Here is a 13567-nt window from a genome sequence, read left to right as displayed (position 1 = left end):
GAGGGTTTTATTCCAGTTTGAAAACCCCAGGAAATTACTTTGACAAAACATTTTTCCAGTCATTTAAACACAAGGAAGAAGAAAATACTTCAGCAATAGTCTATAAATGTTAGTTTCTCTCCTCTCTGTTTTCTTCCCCCTTATCCTATCTGAGCCAAGCATGTACCAATGACTTTGAAATTAAATAAAAGTGGGATTGAGTATCGATGATATCAGTGGATACTAGTGGACATCTGACAAAGCTTTTCTTTATATCTAGGGTTTTGTCATAAATGTAGTACCAACTTTAGATACTGCTTTAGACAGATGAAATGCAACTGAACTTCTCCTACAAACAAACACTGTCATGTGTGCCCCTGTACAGGTTTGAGGACTATAAAAGATATGAGTAAGAGGGGGAGGATCTGGCAGAATTGAAATCAAAGCTCTTTTCTTTGCCTTGTTTCTTACCAGGAGAGTCACTGGAGCAGATGCCTGGATTCAATGTGAATTTTTTTTAAGCCTTTTGTTTGAGGGAGCTACCAGGAGCACAGCTACAGCCAAATAATTCTTCAATGTCATCATTACCAGCAACAGGTATTTATCAAAACATCAAGTGAATCCTTCTCTAAATACATAAGTAAAAGACTTGCAGGCTGATAAAGCATGAGAAATGGTGTTGCTCAGCTGACTGGGCACAGGATTGAGTTTCAGGTGACCTGGGTTCAGCCCTTGGCTGTACTGTGGACCCTGAGTTAGGGTCCTTGTCTCTCACCAAGCCCTGGTATTTGTCTAGCTTTGTTACCTACAGGAGTTACTGAAGTTGGTGGAGTTAAGAATAAAGCCATTGATGAAATGAGGAGCTGTTGGGGAGGGAAAGCAGGGCTGAAGGTACCTGGGTTTCCTTCATCTTTGCTGCTGCCCTTCCAGGTACTCAGGAGTGTTCTCCTGGTTGGGGATGGGTATGTTGGACTTGGAGTCAACTGGGCAGGTTGCACAGGTCCCTGGTGGTCCTGGCTGAAAAGGAAGAGCCAAGCCCTTAGCTGCAGGTCTGTTGGTAGGGCAGGCCCGATTTATTCACATAGGTGAGTTCAACTGCAAAGCCTTTGTGGCCAGGACTGTTTTCAATCTGGTGGCTGTGCCCAGAATAACAGGAGCAGGATGTCAGTGGTAGCCTCCAGAGTCACTGCAGCACAAATACTGATCAGTCCCTAACAGATAGTGTTTCCTGTCTCCAGCTTTTAAGAGAGCCTTGTGGGCCAAGGGACTGGAAATCTTCCTCTCTGTTTTACTGGTTGCGGTTTCCAGTTCAGGCAGGTATAACAGGGAAGCGCCTGTTCACTGCTCCATCAGCTCTGGATGTTCTCCAGATGCCACTGGGGAGACCTGATGGCTCCTGAGAAAGAAAATGTGCCCATGAAGGCTCACTGGAGTGATTACTAGCTGTCCCACACCTTGGGAAGCCAGTGCTATCTGTGGCTCTGCCCTGATGAAACAAGGTACTGTCTGGATAACAGCCAGGCCTGAGCGAAATGGTGGGGCAGGGCACAACAAGGGAGCCAGGAGGAAGGAAGTGAAGTCAGCCCTGTGATCCACACCAGATGCTTTGCTACAAACCCCTGCCCTGGTCTGCTGCTACAGCTCCTGGGGGAGCTGCCAAACTGGGCACAGACCTGGCCCATTCCCAGAGTCTCTTTTGGGCAGCAGGCAGCCCTTTAATGTGGGTGACACAGAGCTCTCCCTGCACAGCCAGCAGGGAAGTGTGGTGATCCATAGGGACTGGTGTGATCCCTCTGGGGCTTGCATGGGGGCTGATGGATGGCCAAGGCTGGAAATGTTGGGTGGGTAGTGATCACAGAAAATATTTGCATTGTTTATCAGGCCATGAAAATCATGGGGTTTAAAGGATATATCCATGGAATACAACCAGTAAGTAGTTGCTTAAGACAGCCTGCTGCTGGGACAGCCAAATCATGGCCTCGGGGCAAACCAGGGAGGAGATCCTGTTCCCTGCAGGTCTGCTGGCAGCAGCTCTGGCTGTCCTGAACTCCTGCAGGACTGAGATGACTGCAGCTCTGATCCCAGGGGCCGTGGCTGAGGAAAGAGGAGGCGAGCTCAGAGAGGCAGCTCCACAGGAGCTTCTGACACCAGGAGATGAGGTGAAAGCACTGAAGCTTGGCCTTTTCCTGACTCTTGGTAGCACTGATTTGTTCAAAGAAGTAGCAGTTGGAAGGAGAGGGAGCAGAGCAGATGCAGCTGTGGGGTAGGAGGCCAAGGGAGAAAGAGGCAAGACAAGGGAAGACCACTGCTAAGAGACTCATTTAGCCAAGCCAGCTGCACGTCTCATGTTTTGGTTTTTTTTAATTGATTTTTATACTAACAGACAATTAAGCTGATTTTTTTTTGGGGGGGATGTTTCTCTACTACTGAGTCATTTCCTGGGGGTGGGAAGAAAATAGGATTTCTCTCAAAGCTTCAAAACAGTGGTTTAGGGTTTGGATTAAGGACTCTATCTGCTTCTTCCCTTTCTTTCAATGAAACAGTTACATTTTAAAAAGCATGAAAACAAGAGCCAGTGGTTGACAACCCCTAAACTTCTGCCAGAGCTGCTCTTTGCTCACAGTGTCCACACCGGGTAGCCCAAGGCAGTGTACAGGGTGGAGGATGAGACTGGCCAAAGTGGCCCAGCTCCAGACTGACTTGTCATCATATCACCCACAGAGGTTAATGCTTTTTGCAGCTCCTGCACACGTCACTGGTGTCGGTGCCTGTCTGCTCCGCAACATGCTGACCTTTCTTCTGGTTTACACATCAAAACTGACTGTTTTGGCAGCAGTTTCCAGTTCAGCTCACATGCCTTTGCACTGTAGTGGGTGTAGGGCAAAGCTGCCTATAGCCCCAAAAGCTTATGTGTGGACCTGGGGAAACCTAGTGGTGAGTCTGGATCTTTTTTTGGCCAGAAAGCTGTAAATACAACATGTAAGTCAAATCTTTGCCTAATAAAGGTGGACATCTGCAATCAAGCTAATTTGCTAGAGATTAGAGCCTAATTAAAATTTAAGAGGCAAAGGGGTTGCCAGCCTCAGAGCAGCATGCATTGACAACTAAGGGATGCACTGGCTTTTTGAAAATAAACAGGAGTTAACAACCTTGAAGGAGAAGTCACACCACTCATGAAGCTCCAAGCACCAACTTCACTCTTTCCAGTCTTGCCTGTGGATTGGGGACAGGAAAACCACTGGCTGAGGTAGAACAAACAGCAAAATCTTCCATTGACATCAGTGGGTTCTGGACTCATCGCCTTTTTCATTTGTTTGTTAAGCATGACCTGTAATAGTGTCCAGAGTGTTTTATGCATAGTTTCTCAATGGAGAAGGAGGCAAACATAAGCTTTCAGAGTTATTATGTGTACATCACACAGTTGGCTTAGTGGGACCATTGCTCTTGGTTGAGCACTGGTGTAATTAAGCTGGAAGTCAAACAGAGTCACTGCAGTTACCTCAGATCCAGAGAGATTTATTTCACTGCAATATTTAGCCAGTTATCCTCCATAAATAGTGTGCCATGAAGCCAGTGGTGGGAGAACAGAAGACCTTTAAAGGTGTGCCCATTGACCCAGTGAATGCAGCAGGTATGTTGGCACCATGCACAAGACAAACTTGATCCTACTCAACCCCCAGTTTCTCATGTCTATCTTTCATGGTGCCGTTGCTTGCAAGGACCCTTAGTACTGCATGATGTGCAGTAACACCTGGAATTACAGGCTAGTCTGAAGCACTAACCCTTGGAAGTCAGCAGGCACATGGTCAACAGCAGGCGCTTGTAAAATACAGCCTGTCTGTTGCAAACAGCTTGTTTGCTTATTCCCAGCAGATTGTATTTTAACCCATTCTCAGCTAAGCTTGTGAGGGGCAGTGATTTGAAACAAAAGGAAGCAAAAGAATACGGGTGAATAATTTCCTCCAAACGACGTCATGTGAGTCGTCTTCCTCATGCGTTGTTTGTTTTGCTGATTAGTCTTTAGGTAGATATTCGTATATCAACTGTTATTTTCCTCTGTGAATTGTGGTTTTCTGCCCAGGAGCAAGTCCAGTTTCCAGGGTAATTGGGAAGGCAACTCCTTTCTAACTACGCAAAAGATGAACTGTGTTTCCTGCAACTTTAATGCAGTGGTTGAGTAATAGCCGGACACAACAGTGTCTTCTGTAAGGAAATATGCCAACAGTTGCTGCTTAGAAGTGAATAAAACTAACTTTTTTTTTAATTTAAAAAAAAAAAAGTGTTTTGAATGATTTGAAGCTGCAATAACAGCCCTTTCCAGGCAAAGCTTACTCTTAACAACAGGATGCATTGCTCTATTTAAGCAAGTAATAATATTGATTTTAGTCACTGCACACGCGTCGCTTCCTGTGGGGGGAATTGCACAGAAAAGTAGTTTATTGTGCATCAGATCACTAGTTCATTGCGTATTTGCAGATTTTATAGACAGAGATGTTTTCTAAAGCCATCTGTGTATAAGAAAATATATCTTTGCAGTAAGCTAGTATGTTTATTGGCTGTACAACATACAACAAAATCAAGGTAACTAGCTTCTGAAGGATTGTGTTGCTCTGTTAGCATTAGCAAAACTGTGTATTTAGTGTCTCAATGCTTCTGGCTTACAGTCAGAAAAATTTACTGTCATGAACTGCTCATTCTGGTTGTACAAGACTTTTCACCTAAAAACTCACTCGTGGTTGCTTAAAAGGCAGTTACTCGGAGCAATGGCAAGATTTCGCCTAAGGACTTCTTCATTTGCCCCCTGCTAATGATCTGCTGGGATTCTGGCATCTTCCACAAAATAAGCATAGCAGCAGTAATTCTGATGTCTGTCACTGTTTCCTTACTTATATTAACAGTTTATTTCATGGCTAACTTCCCATCTTGCAGAGTTGGTTTCTCCGTGTCAGGCTGTACTAATGAACAGAGAACAGATTCTGAGCTCTCACTTTTCCAGGGGGTAAAAAAGCCCAAACTCTGCTGAAATCGGTAGAGTTGCTCTGCTTTGACCTGGCATGAGGAGGATTGTCCTCCCCCTTCAGGTAAATGCCTTGGGGCTTTTTTTTCTGCCAGACAGGGCAGCTGCTGACACTGTCCTGGAAGCAATTAACATTTCAATCATCTTTGGGTTTCAGCAGTGCAGTTCCTGTCAGGGCTGAAGCAATACAACATGACAGGCAATGCCCCATGCCCCGACCTGAGACACCATAATAAGATTCCAGCACTTTCCTGATGGTGGAGAGCAGTCAGGATCTCTGCCCTGCACAGTTGGTGGGATGCTGGGGAAGGAAACACTTATCAAAGCTGGTGACAACTTTTGAGCGTGCATACGCAAAGCAAGGCTGTGCTGTGCTTTTAAAGAATTATTTTTTAATCTATCTGTATGTCAGTGGAAGATTTTTAATCAGAAAGCTATCAACATCTGCAGATCCAGGCTTTCTTTCATCATCTGAAGTCAGACTGAACATCTGTCGGCCCAACCATTTTCCTGCAGAGCTATCCACCACTGGGAAGAGGAGGGGGGTGTTAAGCCACCCTCTAACCCCAAGGGCCAGGTTTCTTTGTCAGTGTAAATCGGGAACCTCCTTCCAGTCCAGTGGAGTTGGAAATAAAATCACGATCAGAATGGACCATGCTCTCCCCAATGCCAACAGCCAAAGGGGAACTGGGTCACAGTAAACAGCACAGACAGGGGGGAAAAAAAGGCTCTGGGGGAACCTTGTAATTGAACTTCACCTTTATCCTCTGGCCACATGAATTGCAGTCCCTGAACACTTCAGCTCAAGCTGTTTAGCTCCTTTATCACTTTATCCCTTTTCCATCCTGTTTGTTCCTTTGGCCAGATCTTTCACTGTGGTTAATTGACCTGGTTTCACTGATTTCTGTGAAGACTGGCCAAGCCTCCCAAGCTGGAGAAGTGGGTCACTGTGCATCATGTACACCGAGCCTTCGGGGGGAGGTTTCCTCGACTCTCTCTCAACGGAGGAGCCTTTTTGCCAACACGTGAAGCTGCGTTATCACCTCGATTTCACAGGCTGTGACCGGCTTCTGAAGGAGGAACGCCTGGGAGGTGCTGTGAGGAAAAGGAGGGTCTGGTGACTCAACATCTGTGTGAACCACGCGTGTGTTGGTTCAGATAAATTTAACTTGGGACTTTGTTCGAGAAACTTCAGACGCAAAAAAAACCCCAGCAGATTTGAACTCCCCAATGAGGGGGTTATTGCCAAATGGATGCACTGCATCAAGTGCTCACAAGAAACAAATGTAGCCAAAAGGGAGAAGTAATCCTTCTGTAAGAAATTATTGTGAACAAAACTGCAAATGTTGCCTTCACTGTTGAAATTTGAATCGTGAGAGTGGAATTCCATCCCTCAAAAAAACTGCATTTTGGCCCAAAGGGGGAAGCAGAAAGCTTTCTCTTAAAAAAAAAATAATTAACAGCAGCCACAAGATCTACCCTTGAAACCACTTTCTTTTTAGATCTGGATAAAATTATGCTTAGAGTAGTATTTATTAAGCTAAATGATCAGCTCTAAAAAGACCCAGTCCAGAAGAACAGGAAAGTTACTTAGTGGATGTGTACAATTTTATTCATTTCAATGGGAGTGTTGAACTGTTTCAAGTTAAGCACCAGATTAAGTACTTAATCAGTTCAGAGCCAAAATTCATCCAATTTCTGTAAGAAAAAATACAGTCCTGTTTCAATACAACTAAAGCAGTGCATTGTACCAGTTTCCCTTTTGAAATATAGACAGTAATTGCAATTTGTGAACACAGACACCTCCCAGGCTGAATCATTGAGATGCCTGGAAATGAACAACAGCATTCAGGTAGTGATATTTGCTGTAAAACAAAGGAGCCTGATTTCACCCAAGTACTGCCATATCCTAGTGTGATGCTACTCCCTCGAGTACAGCTGCAAGTGTTTTTCTTATGATAGTGTGAATGACTCAGACAAAAGGGATTTTCCTTCTGTTTCCCCTGAGTGACCCAAATTGCAGAAAGAGGAAAATGCTGCATTTCACACGGGAAGTTTTCCAGTACCTTCCCAAACTCGTCAGACCTTCCTCCTCTGTTCTCCAACTCTGCAATACTTATACTGCAAGCTGGTAATGGCCTTGGTCGGACTGAAAAGAGACAGCACAGCTGGACCAGCAGATACACAGAGCAATGTGCCATTTTTGGACCACCAATTCCCAGTGCCCTCCCTCCAGAGTATCGCTGCAGTGGTGGAGGACACAGCTCTGGCATTAATACAGTCACTGAAAGCCTTCCTGGCATGAATCCGGCTGAGAGCTGGTGGGAAGGGGGGATCTTCTCTTGATAACCAGTGCACAAAGATCTGTCAGCCTGCTCCCTGCTTTGAAGGGTTGTGAGGCATCATCCCTTATGGCATTTGTGGAATCCAGTCTTTATTACCTGCTGACAGACATGAACACCAAACTCCCTTTTATTATTGAACGAAATGAGAGCAGTAAGATATTCAGGTTCCTGTGGTCATGGGAGAATAAGGAATGTGTGCTTAGCTGTAGGATAGTGCTCATCAAATCATGACTTACAGAGAATTGTTCCAATGACACCATCAATATATATAGGATTAATACGTGAAAACCCAGGAAGGCAAACATGTGCTTTGGGTTTTATCTTCTGCACAAGCCTCTAATCTTGCCTCAGGAAATTACCATGTACTTTATCAGTACCTTGGTGTTAATTTTTAAAATCTTAAGACTTCAGCCAAAAGGAACTGGCCATTTACTGTTTTTTCTTTCTTATAAATGTATTAGTTGTTACCTAATTAACTATTTAGCACCCTGGCAGGTTATCACAGTGAGTTCAGCTTGGCAGAGCAGCCGGGTTGTAACCCTGATGGAAAATGTCATTGCTCTCTGTATCTGAAACATTTTGGTTAGTAGAGATTTCAAAGCAGCAGTAACAGACCCTTAATAAGATACATTTGGCAAGAAGATACAAAATAACTATTAAGCTGTTTTACATCTGTTTCCTTTTTCATTCATTTTGCCTTCTCTAACTGTATACTTGACATCAAGCTGCTTTCACAGTAACTTGGATTATTTTCTTTCTGGGTCTCGCCTCCATGTCACTGTCACTGGGTTTCATTACTGCTGCTTCACCAGTGAGTAATGAGTGTCTGTGTACTTACATACCCGGACTCCTGCAGTCAAAGTGATTAGCAGCACATCTCTTTAAACACCCCTGTCAGACAAAGATATGAGGAATGACTGGGCTAGCTTGCTTTAGTTCTGTATTGCCAGTGTTCACACGAGTAGAGTCTGATAATCATATATAAAACAGCGTGAGATTTTGGAAGATTGGGGGCAAATTTGTGGAAAGCTTTATATACTTCAGAAAAAAAATGATCTTTTGAATAAGTACATATGCCCTGAAGTACCTCATATATAACAATGGATGTTGCATCACAGGTTCAGCAAAAGGGAAAATAGTTATTTTTTCATAAGATGGTAAGTAGTTTTTATAAAGTTGTTGTGGGGTTTTTTTCCTGGTACCATGTGTCAAAAAGAAGATAAATGTTTGTTCTCTAGAGAAATGTGAGAACCTTGCTCCTGCCAGTCACTTCTTGATGCTCAGGAGCAGAAGGCTGGCTCATGGGGTGTGGATTGGGGTAAGGCTGGTACTTTGCCCTGCAGCACTGCACTTGCCCAGCCGTGGCAGCATAAAGGCCTTCCAGGGAGACCCTCCCAGTCATCCTCGATGGCCAACAGCCATTGATGGCAGCACGTCATCTATAGACAGGAAGGAGTCTGAAAATAAGGATATTAAGTGTTTCCTAAAAAGGCCGGGCTGACCTGAGCACAGCCCTGTACTCAGCACTGGTTTGTTTGCAACTCTGCAGGTGCTGAGTGTGTTGATTGTATTAGAAGTGGATAACTGCTACCTGATAAGGACAACTGTGATGTTCTGTGTGTTGGTAGGAATAACCAATCGCAAAGAAATGGGGTAAAGAGCTAACAGAGCAAGCAGGAGTTGGCTGAAGAGGTATGGGGGGTTACAGTGAACTCCAGGCTCGATGGGAGCCAGTAGTCCCATGAAGCTCTTAATTAAAAGGAAAAAAAATATTAAAAAAAGGCAAACATTATTCTGGGATAGATCAGTGAAAGTGCAATCTGTAAGCTGTGAGCTCATCCTACTATTCTACTCACCATGAGTAAGGCCACAGCTGGGGTACCTCATCCAGCCTGGAGCTATGAACTTGAGGACAGTTGTGGGTCACCTTGAGAGAGACGAAGAACAGGAATTACTCAGAGACAGAAGTTGCAAAGAAAAGTTGAAGCTACTGCAATAATTTCTGAAGAAATGACAGAATAGAGGTAATGATAAATATGTAAATAAATGTTGTAAAGAGGAAAAGAAATTATTCTTAATGTTGATTGTACATAGAGTAGTGGTGGGCTTAAATTGTAGTAACCCACAGCTTGGAAATCAAGCAAAAATATTGCCAGTGGGAAGAATGGAAACAGAATGGAATAGCTTGACTGAGGTTGCCTCACTAAATGTATTTAAGAACAGGATAAAATGTTAGTTAGGCATGGCATAGGTTTGCCTTCCAGCAGGACTATGAGACCTCCTAAAAGATTACTCAGAACTACTTTTTGTGCTTCTGTGCTTGGATGTAATTATATTGCTTTTTTAGACATTAGAGATCAAATGTAGAAGACTTTTCTAGGAAACTTCCCCTAGACTATGAACATCAGGGTCTGACCTTTTGGAAACCACAATGACTAAAAGGCAATGTGGAGGGATTGAGTGTGCCAGCAAAACAACTCTGAGACCGCACAGAGGACTCTCAGCTCAGAATTTGTCTTCTCTTTTCTCAGAATTTGTCCTTGAGCTAAAAGGTGCAACATTTGGTTTTAAGTAATGGTAACAGTTACAGGGAATCGATGAGGAATAAAGCCAGAATGTGTCATTTCTGCTGCCTCCTACTGCTCTTCTCACAGAGAGGAGCATCTCTGCTCATCTGCCTCTACAGTTGCTTCTTTCACTGGTCCCACGTGCCCAATCCACTCAGCCAGTGCTGCATGTGGAGTATACACAGATTTATCTCAGCAGTTTTGGTAGCTTCATCTCTTCCCTGCACCAGGGATATCTGTTCACTCAAAGTTTGCCCTATTTGCTTTCAGAACATCAGGGTGGAGAATTCCAGATAAGTATTGCAAAAATGAAGATGAGGCTTGGGACAGGCAGCAGTTCTTGATGTCTTGCTGTTGTTGCCATAGGAAGTAAAAAGACTGTCGCCAGCACCTTGTGACAGGTAAAGTCACCCCCAACAGCACCACCAAAGAGGGAATATATTCCACAGTTTAGTTCCCTGCTTCTTCATGTACTGATAAAAGCAGAACAGCTTTTATCCAGGCTTTCTAGGGAGAATAGGGGAGATAAGAGCTTAAATAGAAGGAAGGGAGGAGTAGGTGATGCTTGAGAGTTGGGCTGCCTGGTTTCCAGCCTCAAATGCGTGTTCCAGGTGAAAAGATGTGACCTGCTTTTCAAGTTTACTTCTCTGTCAGGGAATCCAGGGATAGTCTCAGACTAATGGCATTTTTGGGTTTGTATGATTTGAGAAAACCAAGTTTGAGTGATGCTGAGAAGCAAAAACATAGATCTCCATGGTTATAAAAACAAATCACCCTTGGCCATTCTTGTGTTTTTTAAAAATGAAATTCAAGCTGATTATCATAGGGTTATTCCAGGTGAAGAATATGGTTCAGAGTTTGGATGTGAAGATTGACAGACAGTTGGAAGGGTCCACATGTTTCAATAAAGCATTGCTGATTTCTGACAGACAGTAGAATGCAGAAGACTAAATGTGTTTTTCTGTTTTAATTACATGACCAGTACTCATGAATGGGAGCCTGAGCTCCATCTCCACTGACCTTGAAAATGCCCTGGAGGTTTATGATGAAATGAAGCGTATGTTTTCTGATGATTTCTGGAAAATGAGGAAACACAAACAACACTTGTTTTGGTTTTGATTTTTTTTTCAGGGAACAGTGTGATACACCATCAGAGCTCCCACATTATGGCAGGAGAATTTGGAAGTTTTCTGCTTTAATTCCTATAACATTCATGGGATATGGCAGTTCTATGCAGATACTCAGGTCAGGATTTCATATATGACAGCCTCATCGCTGAATATCTGCACCAGTGCAAAACACATGACCAGTAATTCCAGCTCTTGCTGATAAATCAGATCATTTATTGTAGTGAATGAAATGTATGTCTATGCCTCGGTCACATTAATGACTCTGGAGTGCTGTAGACATACACAAGCTGTCTTTTAATTGATAGCTTGATTATTGGTCTGTCCACAGTGACACAGAACTCTGCCTTGTCCAGACTTTGGTAGCAATGCCTCAGTACTCAGTTTCACACCTGAATGAAAATAAGGGTCCTAAAGAGTCTTTGCAGAGCACTTGTTACACCCACACTGAATGCACAGGTGGAAGTGGAGCGTGGATGTGGATCAGCTGCCTTCTGAGGGTCGCCACGGCTGTTGGAAGCCCAGCTGGAAGCCAGGACTCCCAGTGAACATCCTAGATGTATCAGCAAACTAAAAATTCTCACTGGGGAATAGGTGGAAAAGTAATGGACAAGGACAAACATGCAAAGAGAAATGCATCTATGTGAATGTAATTGGCGGGAACTAATTTGTCTTTCACCCCAAATATTAGGTGACTGCAAGGTAGGTAGATAAAGTGGGTTTGATGTGGTTTCCTACAATTAGTATTCATTCTTTTCTCCCACTCTGGGTTTTCTATTGTCTTTGTCTTTTTTTCCCTCTCTCATGATCTGTCTTCATATCCATGTCTTACTATTTTTCACACTTCTTTTCCCTAAGGCTTTCACTATGCAGATTTACAACCCCTTTCATTTCCCAGAATGCTGCTTAAATTCACAGGATGAAAATCAGCCTTTTCTTGCCAGGTTATGTGGTCATCCTCCCTGCCACTCCTGAATGACTCTAGACTGCTATTCCCTTGAGAATTTAACTAGACTGGGATTTATTAAACCCTTAGCCCCCTGTTTGAATGATATATGGCCTCAGGCAGTAGGCACTAAGGTGAATGCACATTGCTGCTTTGTAAAGGCACAGTAAACCACGTTACAGAGTGCAGTGCCCCAGGCATTCCTAAACTATCTTGTCCTGTGTCAGCAAGATGCCTTAAAAAACTCTCTATAGAGCCTTCATTGCTCCATTCTCCCTCTGCTCCCACCCTGTGCATTTCAATACAGTACAGAAAGGATTTCATCCTTAATTGAAATTCCTTTCATCAGCCTAGATATACCCTGAACAAAGATACTGACATGAAAAAGCAGTCAAGAACATATCTTTAAAATGTCAATTTGCCAGTGACAGGCATAAAATGCAGTCACTGCAAATCAAGACTCTAAACCCTCATTGTATATCACATAGCTGCCACTTCCCTCCCCCCCACTATCCCTCCCATAAGTTTTGATGTTTGTACATCTTTGTTTTCCTTTCCACATTCTTCTCATTCTGTATTCACAGCAAATCTGAGGATAGCTGGGTCTTGATTAAAGCCCTGCAAACCTTAGAGAAAGCTGTTTTAAATCCTGAATAGTGTCATTTGTCTTAGGCTCATACTTCAGAAGAAATTGATCATTCAAGCTCCATCGGTTTTCTATTTTTCCTTCTTTTATTCATTTTGGTAAAATAATTGAAGCACTTTTGTCCATATAGACCCGTAAGTTTAATGCTACATGGATTTACATGGCAGGAAATGGCTATGATCTTGCTTGGCTGCAGAAAGAGAAATAAGTAATGAAAGTTCTTTCCACTGGCACAGTGTAGGGAAGGATACACCCAACAGAAAAAACATAAGTGTGGACCATCTACTGAGGGTTATATTTAGCTTGCTTACCCTGGGTAACTAATTTAGGTGGTATATCTTCAAGTCTTGACTTTACAGAGACCAGGGCCTGAAGAAGAGCAGACTCAAGAGAGACTTTATTGTTCTCTGCAACTACTTGAAAGAAGGTTGTTGGCAGGTGGGGGTCGGCCTCTTCTGCCAGGCAACAAGCAATAGGACAAGAGTAAATGGCCTCAAGTTGTGTCAGGGCAGGTTCAGGTTGGATATTAGAAAACCTAATTTCTTCACTGAAAGAGTTGTGAAGCGCTGGAACAGGCTGCCCAGGGAAGTGGTTGAGTTACCATGCCTGGAGGTATTTAGAAGATGTGTAGATGTGGTTAGAGATGAACTTGGCAGTGCTGGGTTAATGATTGGACTCTGTGATATTAGGGATCTTTTCCAACCTGAAGTACTCTTTGATTCTCTGATCTTCTCTCAAACACCAGAGGAATATATGCCTCCAGTAAGTTCTTGATGCCACAATCTGTTGCCATGCATTCTTTTCCAGACATACCACTTCCCACTACACCTGGTTCTCTTGTGTTGGGGAGGGTCTTCTTCCCTCCCCAAAGCAAATTAATTTTTCTCTTTCAAATTCTTCCTTCAAGCACATTTTGCTCAGAAACTGCAAAGAACTTGAC

The sequence above is a fragment of the Manacus candei genome, unplaced genomic scaffold (assembly GCF_025592945.1).
Source record: "Manacus candei isolate 608988 ecotype Guabito, Panama unplaced genomic scaffold, ASM2559294v1 h1tg000046l, whole genome shotgun sequence".
Classification (NCBI taxonomy): Eukaryota; Metazoa; Chordata; class Aves; order Passeriformes; family Pipridae; genus Manacus; species Manacus candei.
This window is presented reverse-complemented; position numbering follows the sequence as displayed.